The following is a 23,726-nucleotide window of genomic DNA, read 5'->3' as shown; positions in this document are numbered from 1 at the left end:
TGATGTACCTATTTTGTGAGGTAAGTCTCTGCTTTTAGGCTTGATTTATCCATTCACATAATTTTCTATAGTATCCTCATTACACAGGGAGTAGAGTTGGTAAAGGTGGACGAGTTTAAGTGCTTGGGATCAACAGTTCAGAGTAATGGTGAATGTGGAAGAGAGGTAAAGAAGAGAGTACAGGCAGGATGGAATGGGTGGAGAAGAGTGTCAGGAGTGATTTGTGACAGACAGGTACCAGTAAGAGTGAAAGGGAAGGTCTACAAGAGGGTAGTGAGACCAGCTATGTTATATGGGTTGGAGACAGTGGCATTGGCAAAAAGGCAGGAATCAGAGCTGGATGTGGCAGAGTTAAAGATGTTAAGATTTGCACTCAGTGTGACTAGGATGGATAGGATTAGGAATCAGTATATTTAGAGGGTCAGCTCATGTTGGACAGTTTGGAGACAAAGCAAGAGAGACGAGATTGCGTTGGTTTGGATGTGCTGAGGAGGGATGATGGGTATATTGGGAAAAAGATGCTAAGGATGGAGCTGCCAGGTAAGAGGAAAAGAGGAAGGCCTAAGATAAGGTTTATGGATGTGGTGAGAGGACATGCAGGTGGTTGGTGTGACAGAGCAAGATGCAGAGGATAGGAAGAAATGGAAAGAGATGATCCGCTGTGGCGTCCCCTAACGGGAAAAGCCGAAAGATGATGATGATGATGATGATGATCCTCATTACACATGAGTTTTGGAGCTCTCTAGCAGACCAAAGACTACACTACATGACCAACATACTAGTGGCATCAATAATTTAAAGAAAAAGGGCACATATCTTACACCTTTTCTTTTAGAAGCAAAACTAAATGACCTTGTGTGGCAAAATTTTGCAATACATTTCATCAATGTCTACAGATTTTAAACTGTCTCTTTGATAATGTGCTTCTAATTTCCATCACTTTTGTCACACACTGTTTTTTGGATATATGTTTTGAGTAGTATTCCACTCTTTTACTGGAATTAGGAAGAATTATTTGTTATGACCAGATTTTTGTCTGGATGCACTTACTTTTTAAGGGCCTTTGTACCTATTTTCAATGTTTGTAGGTTGAGAAACATGGATGTATGCATAGTGCTGTTTTATTATTGCTAGTATTGGTATGTGTTTTCTTTGTTCCCTGCAGTATTTTGACAGTAACAAAGCTCTGCTGTATTTAAGCTTTCAGTTGACGGATAGGCTATTTTGTTTACAATAGCCATGGGCATTGGCTACTCTATTTTATTTCACTTCTGGACTGGGAGGCATGGCTGTCTCTTCAGTGCTGTGTTTGTGGTGGATCTGAGCATGTGTAGGAGAACTTGGTTCATATGTAAACATGGAAGTTACTAACCTTTTGACTTAAAGTTTCAAATTAAAATAGAAGCTGTGGCCATGGCTATGTTTTTAACAGAAGCTCTTGTTGTCTATGTATTTTGACCCGATTAGCTAAACTAATCTTTTAGTTTTAAATTCCCTATGGATGCAGCAAGAAAGCAATAATGACTCTGTGAAACAGAGGGCAGCATCTATCACCAGGTGGAGCAGATTCACAATCCTCCTGATAATATTTTTAGTTTTCTTTATTTATTCCAGTTTGCTAACCAAGTAAATGAACTGATTCGAAGACTAGTTAAATTCATGATCCTGGACAAGAGGCAATAACTTTTCATAATAATACTGCCAGATTACATTTCAATTTACATTTCAAACTAATATTTACAATTTGCAAGCTACCATACATCTACTTTTACAAGAACATTTGTACAAATCACATTCTACACAAATACACTAGAACTAATACAATTCAATAACTATTACAGTTGTTTTTTTGCACTTATTTATTTTATTTATCATTTACTAACTGGGTTAGTCCCACTAGGCTAGTTTTTTTACACTTATTTATTTTATTTATCATTTACTAACTGGATTAGTCCCACTAGGCTAGTAGCCCTTTCAGGGATGATTCAACGTGGTATTTATACTACTAGGGGAAATTTGGACAGGGCATTGGACCACTTCCCCTACTCTTTTAAATAGGTGCCATGGGATGTCTTACATCCACCTGAGCTACCACCAAAGAAGATGGGACCTAATTTTAATATTTCATTGAAAGGATGACACACTCAGGAGTGCAGCACCCCTCTTATGCTACACCACAGTGTCGATCTTCTTGGTGTGGAAATAGAACTCACAGCCTTCTGCACCAAGGGCAAAGGTGCTACCTTTTGTGTCATACATTTTGCACAATCACTGCAGTATATGCAGTGCTGTTACCACTAGTTATTTACATAGTTACCATGGCTATGTAGCTGTTTGTATGTATCATTATGTCTCCATACTGCTGAGTGTAGTGTGACCTTTAGTAGGATAGCTTAGGCATCAATTCCCTAGAGCTAACCTGGTTCCTTAAAATAGTTGCACATAATTCCTAGGGAAATGTGCTTTCAAGGGCTTTTGAAGAAGAGTTAGAGCATTAGTGTTTGTCTTTTGTCTGGGGAAGCATTTCAGGTTACAGGGATGTTCTGAAGAAGACTTTTGTTCTTTGTTTGCCAGGGTATATGGGCAGATCTTTGTAGCTGCAGGGTGTCTGGATTTCTAAGGTTATACTAAAGACTTCTTGTTAGTAGTTTATTTTAAAGGCAGCAAGTAGTGTTTAGTTCCTTCCTTCCCTTTCTCTAGCAGGGTGGAAGGGAGTTACAGAGTTCACTGGAAACTTAAATATACACACAGCAGTCTTCTTCCAAATAGGCAGTCTGAGTCCATTCAATCTAACCACTTTAATTAGAACTAACGGTGTACCACCTCTAGCCTTGTGCTTTAAGTTCACCGGAAACTTAAATATTTTGTTGTGAGCACATTTTCCAGGCCATCTTGTATTGGAAAGGGCCTATCTGCACTTTGGTGAGAGAATTGTGCTGACTGGGACCTGTCTGGCAAAGTGAGGCTGGTCTATGTTTGGGAATAAGCCTCATCATTGGTCCTTTTGAATCTTTTTAAAGTTTTGTTTTCAAGTTTTTAGCTTCTGGCATTTAGGCCCTGCATTTAAGCAGGTTTCTGCTTGTCTGCACATCACACAGCACCTTGCATTGCTGCTCAGTTGTGTGCCAAAGCCAGACAGTTAAATTCATCAAATGTTCCCTAAAACCCAGGAAGAAATATCCATCCATTGAGCTCCTGTGTGTTTGATTCTGAATAGCCACCCCTTAGTGACAACAGTCTTCAACCTAGCATTATGGACAGGTGGACTACCCTTATTTCTCCTGCCAACCTTGTTGACTTGGGTCTCTTGAGGCAGAGTAGCAATTGCCTCATGTATACAGACAAACCTCTACTAATAACACACTCTAGTACAGAGTGTGAGAGATATATTTACACCAAGAATCTAGAATCCATGCTTCTCTCACTCAAAACAGTAACACAGAGAAGGCTGTCATCTCACCCAGCACTAAATTGCTTACAGTACCACTATTCTTACACATACTACTACTCATACACATAGCACACATAAAACACGTAAATCCACATATGTGGAGGTTCTTTCAAAAAACTTACCAAAACACCAGAGACCTCCAAAACACAAGACAGCTACAACTAACACAGACCCCACAGCACGCATGACACATATTAATACCAGTGTCTCACCCACCAAGCCAGTAAAACATAACACTCACATTTTCTTGTCATTGGAGACTAAATAATGAGACACATGGATATCCCATTCATAAGGCTGGACAAGGAGAAAGTCACGGTCAGCTGCCTGGCTAGTGCCAGGATTCACCAGATCACCCATACAGTCAGGTCTCTCAGTAAGTACCATTATGACTCTGTCATAGTTCATATTGGTATGAATGACCTGAGATGTATCTCACTAGACTATATGAAGAGAGACATGTCTGAGCTCTCTGAGTATGTGTCCCACGCAGGTATGTCCCTAGCCTTAAGCAGTATACTACCCTCACCTAGAATGATGCCAAAGTGTAAACAAAAGACAATTGTTTCAATAATTGACTCAGTTTTTGGTGTCATTCAAAGGGGATCCAGTTCCTATCAAGCCATGGTCAAAAAACCTCGCTGCTTTGCTACAGACAGTTTGGACTTGACACCTCTAGGCTTTTGGCTTCTGGCAATGGCTCTTGCCTCCCCCATAGTGCCTTTTTTAGGCAAGTCTCGAAAACATTACATACATGAAATTAACCAATCAGAACAAAATAAAAGGTCATGCTACTAAATGCTAGGATCTTAACTGCACCCCCTGGAAGCACTTCTATAACTAGAAGATGTAGATGTCTGTGCAGTCACAAAAACCTGGTTCAAGGGCTCAGAGGGTACCCTGGCTTTGCAAGGCTACAATGCCTTCTGCACCTTTAGACCACAAAATGAATGTGCGAAAACCAAAAGAGGCAGTGTTTCAACCTATATTAGAGATAAATTCACCTCCCGTCTAGTTAGACCGGACAACTCCATGGAGCTACTCCAGGTCCAGGTTACAATGGGCAAGACCCCTATTCAAGTCATAGCTAGTTATAGATCCCCTCCATAGGTCACAATGCCCATGAAGCCTACTTGATCAAACTGGAGACAATCCAAATTTTACCAAATACACTAGTTATGGAGGATTTCAAACTTACGCTAGTCCTAATTTTCTAGCTCAAAAGATCCATGACTTTGTTAATTCAAGTGCCCTGGAACAAATTGTGCATACCCCAACAAGGGGGACAAACATTCTGGATCTGGTCCTCAACAACATGTCAAACAGATGCACTGGTGCAACTATCAGACCCTCTTTAGTTAAAATTGACCACAAATCAGTCACCTTTGAATTGGCACCAACACCAGAACTCACAAAGGGTGAAACCAGGCTAAAAAACTTCACCAAGGCAAACTATACCCTCCTAGGTGAAGGTAAAAATGCATTCCAAGCCCCACCTCAAGCTGGAAGTGGTAACTACATCAAAGCTTACCCTAAAGCCCTGTACAATCACGTGCATAAGTACATAAACTTGGCCGTAACAGAAGGAATCAAATCCAGAGCCCCAAGTGAAAACAGGTTGCCACTGTGGACATCCAGTATCTACCAACTTTACAATAAATACAAAAGGCTGCTGTCCAAGAAAACAAAGGCAAGGCCCCAAAAATAGAAAAGCACCCTCTTCAGCCTCAACACGCAAATAAGACAGCTTGTCAAATCCTCCAAGGGCTCCTTTGAGAGAAACTTAACAAGTACAGCCAAGGATAACCATAAGGCCTTTTAATGCTATGTACATAACCTGACGGGTAGGACCCAAGCATGTGCAGAACTAGTGACAATGGTATCACACACATTGACCCCACAGAGAGAGCAAACCTGCTAGTGGATAGATTTGGTGAAGATTTCACTCCTTTATCCCCTCCTAACTTACAACAAACCTTCCCCCAAACTCCCCCCCGACCCTACATATCTGAAAAGCAGGACCTCAAAGCCTTGTCCAAGGCAAAAAAACACAGCCTCTATGGGACCAGATGTCCAAGGCAAAAAAACACAGCCTCTATGGGACCAGATGACATTCCAGCCCGTCTTCTAAACAGGCTAAAACATGAACTAGCATCACCATTAAGTACCCTTTTGGAGAACAGCAACAGTTATTCCCCTCCACAAAGGTGGCATAACAACAGACTATGGGAATTAAAGACCCATAAGCCTAACCAGCCTCATCTGTAAGGCCATGGAACATATTATTATGGACCTCATAAATAAAGACAAAGATGACCTCCAAACTCTGGATCCTACCCAATTTGGCTTAGTGAAGGGCAGATCCTGCCTATTAAATCTGGTGAATTCCTTTGAAAATGTGACCAGGGCCACTGACAAGGGAAAATCTGTGCACACAGCATACCTCGGCCTGGCAAAGGTTTTTGGCATAATTCCACATTCAAGCATTATCAATAAACTTAGCAAAATGAATGTAAGCACCTTTGTTGTAAGATGGATTGACAACTGACTCACAAACCAGACACACACTATCAAAGTGGGTGGCTCCACATCAACCAGCAACCCTATTGCCAGTGGGGTGCTACAGGGTTCAATGTTGAGCGCCCTACTGTTTGGTATATACTTCTGAGAAGTTCAGGTCAAAACTAATGGGTTGTGGCTGACCAAGTTTGCAGATGACTGCAAACTACACTGCAATCACTGAATCCCAAATTATGTCAGCATACTCCAGGAGGGTCTCACACAAACCAATGACTGGTGTATTAGTCACAGTCTCAAACTGAATGCAAAGAAATCATCATCACTCCCTTCAGCACAAACAATGGCCCCTCACACTATCAAATCAACAATAATACCGTAATACCCATGAAGTGGTAAGGAAGCTGGGATCACAAGTCACCTGTAACCTTAACTTCAACCACCATGTGTCTATGGTTCCTGCCTTTGTTTTTGGATTCGTAGTTTGTTTTTTTGCCTGTTTTCAGCTTTAGTTTGTACACTTGATTAATAAAGGAATTGTCTCAAGAGCAAATGAAGCTATAACCCCCCTATACTCAGGACTTATCCAGCCCTTAATTGATTATAACACCCAGTTTGACATGTCCTGTAGCACTACAGCAATTAGAGAGAGGCCACAGATGTTTCTAACAAAGAAGATCAAGGGGCTCCAGCATGTGCCTTACACAGACCGACCAAAGTCCCTGACACTATACTCTGTACTGTTTAGACTTCTTAGGGGAGACTTATGTCTGGCCTACAGAGCAATTCAAGACCCAAAACTAATGAACTTGCTGCAGATCCATAAATCAAACAGGACAAGGGCTACCTGTTCCAGGGATCTTAATATGGCCTGTGACTTAAATAGGACATACTGGCGGGGCAGATTTATCTAAACAAAAGTAAAAAAAAAATGAACCAAATGATGAAGTGGAGTCAACAAATCAATATCCAAATAGAGAAGAAAAAGCAGGCTCCAATGGTGTACAAACATTTGAAGCGTTGTGGAGCCTGCTTTTTCTTCAAAAGTTTGTACAGCACTATGGGACAGATTTATCTCCAAGTGACTGCTGCGTCCTTGGAACAGGCTACTAATTCATGTGAAAAACAGCACATCTATGACACTGTTCAAAAGTATCCTGGAAGAATAGATGGGGCACAGTAAATTCTTACTAGGGATAGAGCCCACAATCCTCCTGGACATGGGCAATCATCACTAAAGGCAATCATGGGTATTGATTAGCATTTCTATGGTATTACATTGGGATAAAATGGCTAGGCTTAAATGACCTCTGGGTCGATAGCCTGGTAATCTACTATGATCCTATGATATACACAAACAAATTTGCATCCATATAGGCAGTCTTAGTCCATTCAATCCAACCACCATTCAATTAGAACAAACTGTGTACCACCTTTGGCCTTGTGCTTTAAGTAAGTGTTAGAGGCCTCCAGTCTTCTGCGTATATTTTAGCCTGCATAATGACTAGTCTGAAGACAACTGCTTCAGTGTTCTAGTTTGTAAGCAATAGCCTTATAGTCTAAATCTTCCTCCACTGACATCCTGCTGGTCAGCCTTCGCTCTCTACTTACTAATAGACACTGACATTTACTCCTACTACTCAGACTATTTCTCTTATATTTTTTCTTCACTTCTTCTAGACTTGTTACTCTCATTATTTATATCCTCCTGTCTTTACTGGAACTGCATGCCTTCAAGGAAGTCACCCTTGGTCTCCCCCTTCCTTTCTTATTTCTCCTTGCCTGAGACAGTTACTAAACCAATTTCAGCTCTGAGATAGTATTTGTTGTACACAGTCAAAATTGATTCCGTGCACTCAAGTGTGTCTTTAGTATGTTTTTATTTTTCTATACAAGTGTCCCTGCAAGCAAATAGATATTTGTGTAACAGAGAAGTCTGCAGTTTGAACACCAGTCTGTGGGCTATATTTGCATGTAAATTACTGCTACCACAGTGATGCAGACCCACAAAACCACATGCCTATGGTATGAGAGTGACTTTAGTCAGTGCCATTCTCTGAGTAGCACATTTGTGGAGCTCTGTATTTCTGCAGTAATGCTGTGCCAGCCTATTATTCCACAGAGCCACAAAAACACAATCCTATAGTATCACAGTGACTTTACTACAACACTATTATACCCACAATACCACCTAACCAGAATCCTATATAGTATTACACTGTCATTCACTTAGTGTTAAGGTGCCACACTTCTACGGAGCATCAGTGCCAGTCATATTGTACAGTTCCATACTTCAGGAGTTATGAACACCCATTTAACTCATTTCTTCCAGTCATAGCTCTCAGCCAATCAGGGACAAATATCAGCAGAATCAGGGACAAATCCAAAAATAATCAGGGACACTTAAAATATTAGTTCTACTAACTTGAGACATTGACAGAACAAGAGAATGTGAATTAATAAACAGTTTCTGAAATAAAATAAGTCTATATCTCTAATTATTGCCATTATTTATTAAATATAATTCACCACACATTCTTCAAAAGTCACCAATTTTAGGAGGGATTAAGAGGGACAGGGCTAAAATTTGAGTCAAAATCAGGGATGTCCCTGCAACTCAGAGACAGTTGAGAGGTATGCTTCCAGTGGACATATGGAAGCGTGCACTACAACTTTCAGTGGGCGGAGCCTATGTTATTTGTTAGAACAAGCTTCATCCTCAGTCCTGGGTTTAATTCTTCCAGTTCCCGTGTGCCTACCGTGTGATTTTGAGCAGGTCAGGTAGTCACTGACTATTATTGGGCTAGTTCTTAGGATTTCAAAAACAAACTGAAGTACCTAAGAAATCCCTCCCTAAGCCACAAAGGCTTCCAAGGCCAATCTATAAGCAAATGGGATAAGTTATTTTGAGCACAAAAAGTGAAACTGGCTGGGCTTAAAATAGCCCACAGGGGCAGCTAGCCTAATACTTACATATGAACCTATAAAATTCCTTAGCAGCACAAAGATATTCCACCAGTTGCACAAATGGCACAGTCCAACACATACACTACAAATAAGGATCACTAAGTTGGTATACCTGAGCTCTTAAGGTTTCTTGCACTAGCCATTGCATCCAGAAATGTCCTAATTATTGGTGACTCCATAGTTAGACAGATGCACCACTCATAAAGCTGACCAATGAAAAAACAATGCCTCAAGTGCCAGAACACATCAGGTCACTGGGGTACTCAAGTGCCTTCATCCCAAGTATATAAACAATGTGGCCATTGTTCATGTGGGCATACATGATTTGAGATAAACATCATTTGATTATATGAAGCGAGGCACAGTATACCTGACTGATTATGCATTTGAGGCTGGTATGCAACTTGTTTTGGCTATACCACTGCTGAGAGTAATGCCACAATTCAAACCAAAAATAATTGGTTTCAGCTACTGGTTTAGTTATCGGTATCACTCTAAGGAATCTATGGAAGGAAGTAGTTAATAGTCCTACCTGAACAGCATAGGATGGCCTGCACCTCTCTTCTCGAGGCTTTTGGTTATCAAGACTTTGTCTACTACTGTGCTGCCTTTTTTAATTCATTTAATTCATTTTTAATTCATTATCCTCCTCCTGTAGGTCCTATCTCAATGTATCCTCTACTTGCAACCGATTAACCAATTTATCTTTAGGTTGTTGAAACTGATTATCTTTGGGTTAGGGGAGAGATTTATGGTCCATGTGCTCATTCCTATGAATCTCAATCAGCTAATTTGCTTCATGGTGAGAGTCAATTGGTAAGGAGTTGGCCAGGTTGCTGTTCCTGTGGAGCAGCCTATCCTATCTCCCTAGTATAATAACCCCCTCTCCTGCTGCAGTTCTCTACAGTTCCGCATTAAATAAATAAATAAATAAACTAAATAGATATAATTTTCGCTTACATTAAATCAAAACTGACCAGTCAATTTAATTCTTAAAACCTAATATTAATGCTTTATATTTCAAAATCAGAAGTGCTTCATTTGTCAAAAGATTGCCCCCAGAATTGTTTAAATGATTTTTCTGGCTTTCCACAGCTGACCATCATCTGTCACTAACTCATCTTCTTGTTCACTGGGGTCCACGTTATCCTCCTATGACTATTTCTGACTGAGGTCTGGGGCTGCTGAGGAGCTCGTGGACACCAGCAAAGCATTACAATGTTTCCAGACAGTGTTTTTGTTATATTCAAACAACAGCAAACAAGATGTATATATATAAACAACAAAGACTATCAGTGAGTCCCAGCTCTACCTTCCAATAAAATTTATTTCGTTGAACAGTTCCTTCTCTAGCGCCTCGGCCAACAGCCTTTACAGAGTAAAACAGTAAAACTCATAAAACACTTGCAATATATACAAAAAACCAAGTAATCAATCAATTACATAATTAAACTATCAAATCACATAGCTTAAATATATTTAAAGTCATAGTCTTAAACAAGACATTGTCAGTTACATTCTCTGTTCATTCCATGTGGATGCAAAGTCCCAAATTTCATAATCAAAATGCATTCCTTTTGTCTTAACATATTTTTTGCCTATCAACATCATTATAATATAATGGAACATGTTCCAGAACAGACACTTTTATATTCTCAATATTTCCATGGTGCACTGAGTTAAAATGTTCAGCAATAGGACTAGTAATTTTATTATTTTTAACATCTCTAATATGTTCCTTTATCCTATCTGCTAGCATTCTTTTTGTTTCTCCAATATAATATTTGTTACAATCACAGAATATGACATACACAACACCTTTGCTCATACATGTATATTTGCCTTTTGTAACAAAAATTTTGCCATTTATTTTATTCACTTCATTTACAACATGTTTACATATAGCACATTTTCCACAAGGGAATGTTCCCAAATTTTTCACAACATTTAATTCATTAGTACAAGGCTTTTTATAAATGCTGTGTATCAGAAAGTCCTGTATATTTTTCCCCTTTCTATATGATGTCATTAATTTTATATTTTTCAGTGATGTTATATCTTTTTAATAAAATTCCAATATTCCATAATGATTTTATTACCAATCATAGAGAAGTTAGTGTACTTTGTAACAAAAAACATTCTCTCCTGTTCAGTCCCATATTTATTGTTCCTTTGATAGTTATTTTGTCTAGTAGTGCCCTTACTCTGTTTAAAGGCTCTATGCAAGCTATTTTCTACATCATCTGGGTTATACCCTCTATTTTTAAATATCTCAGCCACTTTATAGGCCTCCCTAAAAGCCATATTAATATCAGAATTGAGTCTTTTATTCTCAAAAATTCCCCATAGGGGATGGCTGACAACGTATGGGGGATGGCAACTATCTCCCACATTTTCCAGCTTATTTCATCAAATTTTCTATGAATACTAGTATATATGGGAAAGCCATTATTGCCCCTAAGCGAAATATCCAAGAAATTAACCTGATTTCCCTTTTGTATGTCACTAAATTTTATACCAAATCTGTTATTATTTAATTCATCAATGAAATTATCTGATGTCTCTCAATCCCCATGACAAATGAAAATTAGGTCATCAATAAATCTAAAATACCTTAGAACATTATTTTGAAAGAAAGGCAACCTATAAAGATGTTCATTTTCAAATAGCCCCATAAACAGGTTAGCATAGGCTGGTGCAAGCGCTGCCCCCATAGCAGTACCTGTAACTTGTCTATAAACAGTGCCATTAAATTCAAAAATTATTTTTCAAGCAGAATTCCACCAGTTCCAGGACATAATATGTTTTAGGACTATCATTCAAAAAGAATTTTATAGCTTCCAAGCCCAAAATATGGGAAATATTAGTGTAGAGACTCTCTACATCCACCGTAATAAAATACATATTTTCACCCCAATATATATCTTTTATTTTCCTTAGAAAATCATATGAATCTTGTATATAAGAAGGTAACAACAGAACTTTCTTTATCAATATTTCATGTAACATGATGCAAAGATTATAAGTAAAATATCCAAAAGCTGACACAATAGGCCGACCAGGTGGTCGGTTCAGATCTTTATGAATTTTAGGTAAGCAAAAGAATTTTGCAATTTTTCTGTTCTTTACATTTATTTTTCTATTTATATCCATTTGACTTAGATAGTGTAATCTCACACCTTTCTGTAATAATTTTCAAAATCCTTTTCTGCTTGACATAGCTGATTAATGTTAGTTTTACAATATACATTGTTGTTATCTAGATGTTGCATACACATACTATAATAATCATGAGAATTTAATATAACTAATTTTCCCCTTTGTCTGCTTGTTTAAAGACTATATTACAGTTTTACTCAGTTGTTGCAACTTTTCCCATTCCAATTTTGTTAGATTATAAGTATGCTTTTTATTCATAAAGCCCTCTATTTCCTTTTCTAACATTGTATTCAGTAGAGATTCAAAACGTACTATATTAGAATTTTTACATGGAGGTAAAAAATAGTTATTATCTTTAAGCATATGTGTATTTAATAAGTCATAAGCATTGTTTTTATCTTCACTACCCGATGCACATGAATAAAAACTTTCTTCACTTTCTGTTTCACTATCTAATGAAAGTAAAACATCACAGTTAGTATCTAACTCAGTTGCTTTATTTAATCTAAAGAAGTGTTCCTTTAAATGCATTTTTCGGCATAGTTGGAACAATTCAGTTTTAACCTCATACTTTTTAGGTAAGCATGTGGGTACAAATTTTAAACCCTTCTCTAAAACAGACATTTCTATCTTGTCTAGTTTATAACTGGACAAGTTAACAACATAATTACTATGTAAGTTATGTCCATCTACCTTTCTTATGTTGTCCATCGCCCGAGTCTCTCTGGCGTTCTGGATTGTTCAGCCCCTTTTCCTGGTATTGGTATAATGTCCATTCGATTCTGAGTAGGTTTTATGAAATGCTTCTGGGTTTGCTGCAACTGGCAGTCTAGGAAAAGTTTCTCTGTCATCTTCTTCCCATGAAGACCCTCCACTTTCACCAGACAGGAAGTTCTTACTGGCATATTTTTCTGAAGCAGGATTTCCTTTTTGAAAAGAGACACTCTTTCTCCTGTTTCTTTGAAAGCTAGGAAATACAAACGCCCTCTTGTGGTCATAGTCTCTAATGTCTCTAGTTAATTTAGATTTTTTCTTTCTACCAGATCTTTTTCATAACTATTTAATTTGGTGTTAATGCCTGAGAGGAAATTCTCTAATGTAGAATTTGATGTAATATTTACCAGTTGTTCACAAACTTGTTTAGTTTCAACTACAAGTTTGTCTTTCTCATATTGTCTCTTTCAATTAAAATTGACACCCATTCTAAACTGCACCGATGTGCAGCTGCTATCCATCGTTCATGAAATTTAACTTCTACTTCATTAGTAAGGTCAAATGGTGTTGATGGATTCTTAATAGACCTTAACCCTCTAGGTGTTATATCCAGTTCAATATATCTTTCAAGACTGCCAATATTATAGAAAGTAGATGTTTCTTTAACAATCAATCTTTCAAATTTAGAACACAAGTCCTGTACATCTGGATTATCTGAAATAATGTTCTTTTTGCCTACCATAGCAAAAGGATTGGTAGTAGTTCTCTTCCTGGAATTTTCCCATTTCTTTATAATACCAAAGCCTGAGTCTCCTGTAGCTTCTGGTACTGCATTCTTTATCATTGATGTACCAGTGTCATTAGGCAAATTACTGGAACGGTTGCTATTTTCTCCATTCCGATTAAACATCTCCATACCAGTCTCTCTAAATATTCTAGGAAAGGAGCACATGGACTCACTTGTCATATTCAAACAACAGCAAACAAGATGTATATATATAAACAACAAAGACTATCAGTGAGTCCCAGCTCTACCTTCCAATAAAATTTATTTAGTTGAACAGTTCCTTCTCTAGCGCCTCGGCCAACAGCCTTTACAGAGTAAAACAGTAAAACTCATAAAACACTTGCAATATATACAAAAAACAAGTAATCAATCAATTACATAATTAAACTATCAAATCACATAGCTTAAATATATTTAAAGTCATAGTCTTAAACAAGACATTGCCAGTTACATTCTCTGTTCATTCCATGTGGATGCAAAGTCCCAAATTTCATAATCAAAATGCATTCCTTTTGTCTTAACATATTTTTTGCCTATCAACATCATTATAATATAATGGAACATGTTCCAGAACAGACACTTTTATATTCTCAATATTTCCATGGTGCACTGAGTTAAAATGTTCAGCAATAGGACTAGTAATTTTATTATTTTTAACATCTCTAATATGTTCTTTTATCCTATCTGCTAGCATTCTTTTGTTTCTCCAATATAATATTTGTTACAATCACAGAATATGACATACACAACACCTTTGCTCATACATGTATATTTGCCTTTTGTAACAAAAATTTTGCCATTTATTTTATTCACTTCATTTACAACATGTTTACATATAGCACATTTTCCACAAGGGAATGTTCCCAAATTTTCACAACATTTAATTCATTAGTACAAGGCTTTTTATAAATGCTGTGTATCAGAAAGTCCTGTATATTTTTCCCTTTCTATATGATGTCATTAATTTTATATTTTTCAGTGATGTTATATCTTTTTAATAAAATTCCAATATTCCATAATGATTTTATTACCAATCATAGAGAAGTTAGTGTACTTTGTAACAAAAAACATTCTCTCCTGTTCAGTCCCATATTTATTGTTCCTTTGATAGTTATTTTGTCTAGTAGTGCCCTTACTCTGTTTAAAGGCTCTATGCAAGCTATTTTCTACATCATCTGGGTTATACCCTCTATTTTTAAATATCTCAGCCACTTTATAGGCCTCCTAAAAGCCATATTAATATCAGAATTGAGTCTTTTTATTCTCAAAAATTCCCCATAGGGGATGGCTGACAACGTATGGGGGGGATGGCAACTATCTCCCCACATTTTCCAGCTTATTTCATCAAATTTTCTATGAATACTAGTATATATGGGAAAGCCATTATTGCCCCTAAGCGAAATATCCAAGAAATTAACCTGATTTCCCTTTTGTATGTCACTAAATTTTATACCAAATCTGTTATTATTTAATTCATCAATGAAATTATCTGATGTCTCCCAATCCCCATGACAAATGAAAATTAGGTCATCAATAAATCTAAAATACCTTAGAACATTATTTTGAAAGAAAGGCAACCTATAAAGATGTTCATTTTCAAATAGCCCCATAAACAGGTTAGCATAGGCTGGTGCAAACGCTGCCCCATAGCAGTACCTGTAACTTGTCTATAAACAGTGCCATTAAATTCAAAAATTATTTTTCAAGCAGAATTCCACCAGTTCCAGGACATAATATGTTTTAGGACTATCATTCAAAAAGAATTTTATAGCTTCCAAGCCCAAAATATGGGAAATATTAGTGTAGAGACTCTCTACATCCACCGTAATAAAATACATATTTTCACCCCAATATATATCTTTTATTTTCCTTAGAAAATCATATGAATCTTGTATATAAGAAGGTAACAACAGAACTTTCTTTATCAATATTTCATGTAACATGATGCAAAGATTATAAGTAAAATATCCAAAAGCTGACACAATAGGCCGACCAGGTGGTCGGTTCAGATCTTTATGAATTTTAGGTAAGCAAAAGAATTTTGCAATTTTTCTGTTCTTTACATTTATTTTTCTATTTATATCCATTTGACTTAGATAGTGTAATCTCACACCTTTCTGTAATAATTGTCAATTGAAATAAACATAATAAAAAATTAAAATATAGATTGTTCCTAATACATTGCTTTTTATTTTTTATTATGTTTATTTCAATTGTCTTATATATGCAATACTGGAAATTATTTACTATATGCATGTGAGTATTTGGGCACTATATAATAAGAGAACAATGTTTTTACTTAGATGCCATCTCTACATGCACTGAGTTATTTGGTTATGAAGTTATACCATCTATTAATTTTAAAAGGATAAATATGATTTTATACCCAAGTTGCCATTATAATAGGATACATACATATGTATATATTTTTCATAGCACATATATATTTTTTATATATGTTTTTTATATATACATTTCTTATATTCATTTTTACATATATATATATATATATATATATATATATACACACACATATATATACATATATATATATACACATATATATATATATATATTAAGGTATTAATTGATGTAGAAGCTGGATTGGCTACTTATCATTTTGAATTTTTGTATAAAATGCCTTGAATGACTGATATTTATTTACGGATCTGATGAAGCTATAAGCGAAAGCACACTTATCCGTTTTTTCTTGTTTTTATTGAAGAATAAATCACAATTGAACATTATATACTTCCGCTTTTGCTCCGTTCTTACCATTTTTTATTATCTTTAGTTATATAGAAGTACAGCTACGGAACATTCACTTGGTTGGCTAGCAGTAAATTTCTTGTTGCAAATAATTAATACAGGTTAGTGTAATAATTACTTTATTTATTTAATTTGTTGACTGGTAGGTCTAACTGGACAGAATGTATTTGCAATACCAGCCTGGGGAGAAAAGCTCAAGAGACTCATTCCTCAATTCATTGATTCGTTCATTCATTTAACCATTTACTTTCTGTCTTCAGGAGGTCCAGATGGGCTGAATTCATTCTCAGTGGAGGCCAAGGAAGAAAGCTCCAGGGTAGCATATTAGAAGTCGAAGTCTGAGACTCCACATGATGAGTCACACAGCTTTGAAAATGTAAGCATGATTATCACTTAAAAACATACCACACAGCTTATAAACACAAAAAAATCTGGACAAAGCCAAAAAATAGGGGGGGGGAGCAAAGGTTACATTTTATGAGCAACCAACCAAAAATATGAGGTTAAAATCTGGACAGTCTGTGAAAATCAGTACAGCTAAGAGGTGTGCTAAAAAAACAAACTTAGAAATTTACAGTTGCATGCTACCAGTATTTTTGCAAGCAGGCAATCTTTCTGCACACTTAATATGAGGGGGTGCTCCTTCATACCTCCTAATACTTGTACACACTAACTGTGAAGACTCTGTACACAGAAAATTGGAATTACCAGAGATACAGCAGTTTCGTACTTTATGCATATTTCCCCAAAAGTAATTACATTTTCAAAGTTGTGGGACTCAAAGTATGGAGTCTCATGCTTGCAAAATGAGCCCAAGCTAAGAGGCACATAATTTACTAACAATTTCCACAATGCAAAAATTATAGGCACAGAAGTGAATGTACATACAGGAATATGTAGGGACTAGTATGATAATGAAGAAACAAAGGTACGTGTGTCAATAGTAAACGTGTAATGTTTGAAGATTTCATACAAGCAACATTTACACTATGACAACTATACTTTGATGTTTGGTGTGCCTAATAAAGACAAGAGAGGGAGCATTGTATATGTATTGTATAGATGCAAGTTTATGATAGAGGTATATGTGGAAGATCAGAAGGCTGTGGGTTCTACTGTTGACACTGCAATGCAGCATTGGGGGTGCTGCATTCCTGTGTGTGTCGTCATTCAGATGAGAAATGAAGGTGAGATCCCATTTGCTTGTGTAGGTGGTAGTTCGAGTGAATGTAAAAATCCATGTGGCACCTATTGAAAAGAGTAGGGGAAATTTACCAATACCTTGGCCAAATTTCCCCTAGAAGTAGAAATACCACCTTAGGTCTCTCCTGATAAGATGCTACTAGCCTTTTGGGACTAAACTGATCAACAAAGAATAAATAAATAAATAAAAAATTAAAAAAAAAAACTTCTAGTCAGTATATTTAGTGATCAGCTTGGTAAATATAGGCAAGAATGCAAATGTACAATGCATACCCAGTGGGAGTGGACAAGGAGTGTGAATCATGGATACTTTAGAAAACTAAATATGTAAGACCAAGGCAGGACCTCAGGACAACAATATACTGAACTGTAGACTTTTTGTAAGGAGAAAAAGGGAATGAGTTTGTGAGAGGAGTTAAGAGAATAAGATCAAAAATTATGAGGGGTAAAACAAGAGTGGACAGAGCTCTTACATAAGTAGATACAAATATGTCAAGCATGGGCAATAATGCCCTTCTAGCCTGCAGATATATCAAAACAGTAGTTCCCATAATAAGTGCCCATACTCTTCTTAAAAATATCTAAACTGGTGCTTCATTTAATGTAATTTGGCAGTCTATTCCATACATCGGCTACTCTCTCAAAGAACCAATTAGTACACTTCTCATTCCTCTAGAATCTCCTACATAGGTTGTCTGATGATTCTCTACTACTTTTTGATAATGCCAACCATTTCCAGAGGTAGTTGTTGTCTCTAAGTACCCTAGATACCTGAATAAGGTAACCGCTTAATATTTATATGAGACACTTTACAAGTGTACTATTAAGAAATACAAGGATTCCAGTAAGGTAAAAATTAGTGTGATGTAGTAAACATGTAATGGTTGAAGATTTCATAACACAACAGCTATACATTGATGTTGGTATGCCTAACAAAGACAAGACTGGGAGCATTGTAACCATAATTATAAAGTGTTTATGTCTATAATGGCTAAACGAATGGCAAAATGATGCCAAAATTGATAGATATGGATAACTGTGGTTTTGTGGTGGGGAAGCAAACACATGAACACAGTAACAGAACAATGATGATCCAGAGGGAAGCAGAATGTAAGAAAATACCACTGTTATTGGTGGATCTTGATGCAGAGAAAGCATTTGACAGAGTAAGCTGGGACTTTATGAACAGGGGCATTTACTTCCCTGATAAAATTATAAAGTTGATTGGGAGGATATATGCGGGATCGGAGACAAAAATTAAAGTGAGTTGCGTCTTCTCTGATAATTTTTGCTGGAACAGACAAACCAAACAGGGGTGTCCTCTTTCCCCTTTGTTATTTGCATTATATTTAGAACCATTGGCAAAGAAAATAAGCGACTCACAAATTCAAAGATATAGTTGGTATGGTAGTCAAGAAAAGCTGACTCTGTTTGCAGATGCTGTTATTTTATATCTGATAAAACCAGAAATTTACATTACAGCATTGTGGAACATTTTGAGACAGTTTAAAATTTTTTCGTGATACAAAATTAATGATGCTAAAACAAAGGCAATAGTGGTAAATTATGTGCCCACTCATGAATTGGTTCAGCGATATCCATATTTATGGGGGCATGATAAAATGAAGTATTTAGGAATATGGATTAAAAATTATTCCAGTGTGGCAGCTAAGGATATGTGGGAAGAGACTAAACAAAAGATAATACAAAAAGAAAATGGAAGCTGTGTTATATTCATATGGATCGTAAGATACAAGCAATCAAAATGTTTTTAGTCCCTTTAGTCTTATACACAGTTCAGGCATATTTTTAAAAAACACAGGAGAAGTTGTGGATAGCAATTAATAAAGAGCTGAAGAATTTTATCTGGGAAGGGAGGATAGCAACAGTCAAGTGGGATAAGCTGATTCTTCCAATTCTTCCACTAGAGTAAGGTGGACTATGATTACCTAATTTGAAGGTTATTTCAGAGCAATACAGTTAAGGCTCCTATACATAGCACAGGCAGAAAACTGTAATTCAAAGTGGAAAGGGATGATGAAGAAATGGTGGGGGGGGGGGTCAAGAAATAAGGAGAGTCTGGGTTTTGGATGCAGACCTTTAAAGAGAATAGCAACAATCAAACAAAATATTATATTCATAAAGTAAAAGAAATTATTCTAGAACTAAGCCAACACAGGAATGGAGAAATGAGATTCTGTCAATAGGGATTACTTCAATTTGGGATACAGACAATAGACAAGAGGGGGCTTGAATTAACTGGATACACTGGCAAAGGAATCAAGATATAGAGAGCAAATAACTATATAGAGGGAAAGTTAATAGAATGGGAAGACATCAATAATTCATTTGGACTGCAGGTTAGAGAATGCCTTCCCTATCAAGGATTGATATTAGAGTATAGGCAAAGAGAAGGAAATAGGGGGTCCTAAACAAAAGGCCAGCACTGGCAGAGTTTTTAGTAGAATCTAGAACAGAAGCTGCAGTTAAAAAAGGAATAATTAGTAGAGCATATAAAATACTGCATGATAACCATAATAATCAATCAGAGGAGGTTAGTAAAAAGGACTGGGTAGAGACTGTATAAACAATTCACAAAAAAACAATGGGGGATATATGTATGTCTCTGAAATATGCAACAAAATCTAGAATATTTAGGAATTCTGCTCGGGAATGTTTACACAGATATTTTTATATCCCATGTAGATGCCAGATAATTTTTCTTCAGGTAGACAGCAAATGTTGGAGGGGTGATGGGGAAGAAAGAGATAATTGGGAACATATTTTCTGGGAGTGTAATGAGTTTACAGATGTTAAAGATTCCCTGCAGACTGCTCTGTCAGCGATGTTGGGTGAACAAATTATTGTAACTAGGGAAATAATTTTTCTAAGCTATGATACAGAATTGGAATTTTCTATACATCGTATGGCCTTGTGAAGTCTAATTATGGTGGCTGCCAAAAAAAAAAAAACAATTACTATAAAATGGAAATCAAAGTCTAAGCCACCTTTATTAGAAGTAGTGAATATAGTAACAGAGATAAAACAACCGGAATAGGGATCTTTAGAAAAGGGTAGGAGTAATTTATATAAGAAAAAAATGGGAATTGTGGGAACAATACATATAGGGGAGGAATGAGGTTTAAAAGGACGTGAAAGAGCTATGTAAGATTTAACTTCAATGACTGGGTAGATTATAAGTGATGTATAATGTTTGCAACTGGGATTATGTCAATATGGTTTGTTTTCCAAACGTATGACTGCTTATATCATAAGTGATAATTTAATAAAGATATTTCTTGTTTAAAAAATGAATAGGAGTATTATTATACAGATGCAAGTTTATGAATAAGGTATATACAAAGAGTTGCAAGATTCTCTTGGGTTTCTCACATTCATTGAGAAGTCCTTCTGCTGAACAGAGAAAAAGCCAGTACAGCTGATAAAACATTACCAGATTAAAAAAAGCAAAAACAAAAACAAACAAACAAAAAAGAAAAAACATAGAAATGACAATGATCTAAAAGGAGAACAAACAAAATCTTCTTGTGATCACTCAAATAAGGACAAAAAACCCTAATACCTTCAAATGTAATTTGCCTGAATACTGGTACTGTTAAGGAAAGTGCTTTTGGTAAGATAATATGTGAGGTTGGGGTGACCTCCCCTGTACCTGCTTCCTGTCCCGTTGCTATCTTAACAAGAAGCCTACACATTACCTTATGAAACACCCTTTCCCTAACAGCACTGCATAAGACATTCACACATTCACTTTGCTTAACCATATAGTAACAAAGCTAACACATACCCTAACCCTTATTCTCATCCTAACCCAGAAATACTTGCGCGCGCGCGCGCACACACACACACACACACACACACACACACACACACACAGTAACTAAAACACTAAATCTTTCTCTTTCACACTAACCCGCAAACCATCACTCACTCCTATGTCTAATGCAAAAGCTCTTGGAATTTCCAAAAGCTCTGTCATTAAAACAAAACCCCACTTACCTTCATGCAAACAAAGCTGATACTCAAAAGGACCAGTCAACATTTCCAAAGCTCAACAAACAACACTTTTGACTAAAGGTGGCAGTTAATTAGGGCTTATTTCATATTGTTTGCTATACCCATGTGATGAGTCCGAAAGGACAGAAAATGAGTAAATACTATAGAAGGGACAGGGTAATGAATGAGAGCACAGGTTCTCTAACAGTGATGCCACCCTCCTTCAGAGGTGCAAGCCAAGGCAAAACTATTGCATGCTTAAAACTCAAACTATTTAGCATTCTTTTAATGCAAGACCATGCAAAGTGCAGAAGGAAAATAATTAATAAATGTGTACATTTATGATAACAGTAAAGTAATTCAAGAGTGCATGCATGTGTGTGCTCTGTCTTCATACTGTGCAGAATGTTTTTTTTCCTGTACGAGTGTTTTTTTTTTGCCAGAGTACTAAGTCTGATACTTAGGGGAGAGTAGGGGACTTTTGTAGAGACTGTGGGGATTTACACTGACAGAACATGAGAACCTATGGGGGAGAGAGATGCAAAAGGGCAAATAAGAAGATCTGAATAGGAGATGATTAGAAGTCTAGCAGAGGAAAATTATATAATATATGAACTGGCAAAGAAGTGATACCAAATTACCCGCAGTTACAAAACCTGTTACAGGTAAATATTCAAAAGCGTTGTGTTTCTTTGAATACTAAATGACTATGAGCAGCACATTGGTTAACCTTGGTGATATAATAATGATTACCATGTAATACCTAACAATAACGCAATTCTCCAGCTTCATAGTGCAGAGAAATAGAACCCTGACTTCTGTCATCATTGGAACCCCTCTATCAATATTATTACTCCCTTTTCCTTTGTTCCTGGCTCTCTGTTGAATATCCATACTGAAATCCTTTCTTTGTCAAATTGTTACAATTATTGTTATTATATTTATAATTGTTATTGCTCCTTTCTATACAAATGTGTCTGCTGCAACAATGCTATTTCTACCCCATATTTTTTAATATAATTCAATACTCTTTCATTTCTGACTATACCTGTAAGGCCAGTTGCACTCTAAAATGATATGAAGAAATACACAAAACTATGTACATTTTTAAAAACTGAAGTTATACCTTACAGATAGGGTCAAACAGCACAAATTGATTGTTACAACCACAGGCGTTATCTAATCTACAATTACAGTTACCCATGGTACAGCACATGTTATAGCCTGTAATCTCACTTAAACTGACGGCTCTCTGTACTTTCCTATTCTGTTCCCCTCACAGATATGAAAAACAGCTTTGGTGCTTTCTAAAAACATTAACTTTTAGCCCTTGGAAAAGGTTCTTTGGCTTACTTTAAATAAAAAATAAATTGTGCACTCTTCTATTAAATTCATTAAGGTATTAAGGCTGTGGGAGGCTACTACTTCTTGTTTACTTTCCCCAGTTTCAAACTTTATTTTCACTGAACTGTTTGCCAGTGTATCTTTAAGTTTTGCATTTCTCTCAGCAAAGAATGCTCAGAATTGATTATTTTCTGCATCCACAAACAGCTCGTCTCCAAATAAAAAAAAATCATCAATAAGGAGAAGAAAAGAAAAACAGCCAATAACTTTGCAGATGAAGGAATCTTTCTATATTTCATTTAGAACGCTATGTTCATACTTGTCCTAGCCAACTGCCTTCAGCTGCAGAATTCATATCTCTAAGAACATTTGCTTATGAAAAAAAGCAACCTAATAACTTTGTTGATTCAAGATGCTTATTTTTATGACTTTCATAATTTTATCTTATTTTTCAAGCTTATCTGCTTAAAAAAACAAACAAGCAAAAGCTATTTAAAGCTCAAGCCAAGTGCATCAATACAGATCTTGTAAAAACAATGAAAGTTATTATCTTAATTCTACGTTTAATATACTCAGTATCTTTTACAACCATCCAGCAGCCCAAAATTACATTATATTTAACTTAAATTTGCTTTGTCCAGCCTTTTTTATCTTGTTGCAGTGTATATATATCTTATAACTAATAAAAAGTACTTGTTTACTTTAATATATTTAATATATAAGCAGTCACTGAAAAGACTACCCCACGGTGAAAATACCCGTCTGCACACTGTGTAAAACTGCTTTACAATAGCAATT

At 36.3% G+C, this 23,726-nt stretch overlaps 1 protein-coding gene across 1 annotated transcript in view; it reads right to left on the bottom strand.

Annotated features, from left to right (window-relative positions):
- Nucleotides 1-23,726, bottom strand: part of LOC122790319 (torsin-1A-like) — a 152,732-nt gene that overhangs the window by 73,073 nt on the left and 55,933 nt on the right. The gene's annotated exons all lie outside the window — the stretch shown is intronic.

This window comes from Protopterus annectens, chromosome 16.part0 (genome assembly GCF_019279795.1).
Source record: "Protopterus annectens isolate FY-2018-M chromosome 16.part0, PAN1.0, whole genome shotgun sequence".
Lineage (NCBI taxonomy): Eukaryota > Metazoa > Chordata > Ceratodontiformes > Protopteridae > Protopterus > Protopterus annectens.
The sequence above is the reverse complement of the archived record's forward strand: the minus strand, read 5'-3'. Positions and strand labels throughout refer to the sequence as shown.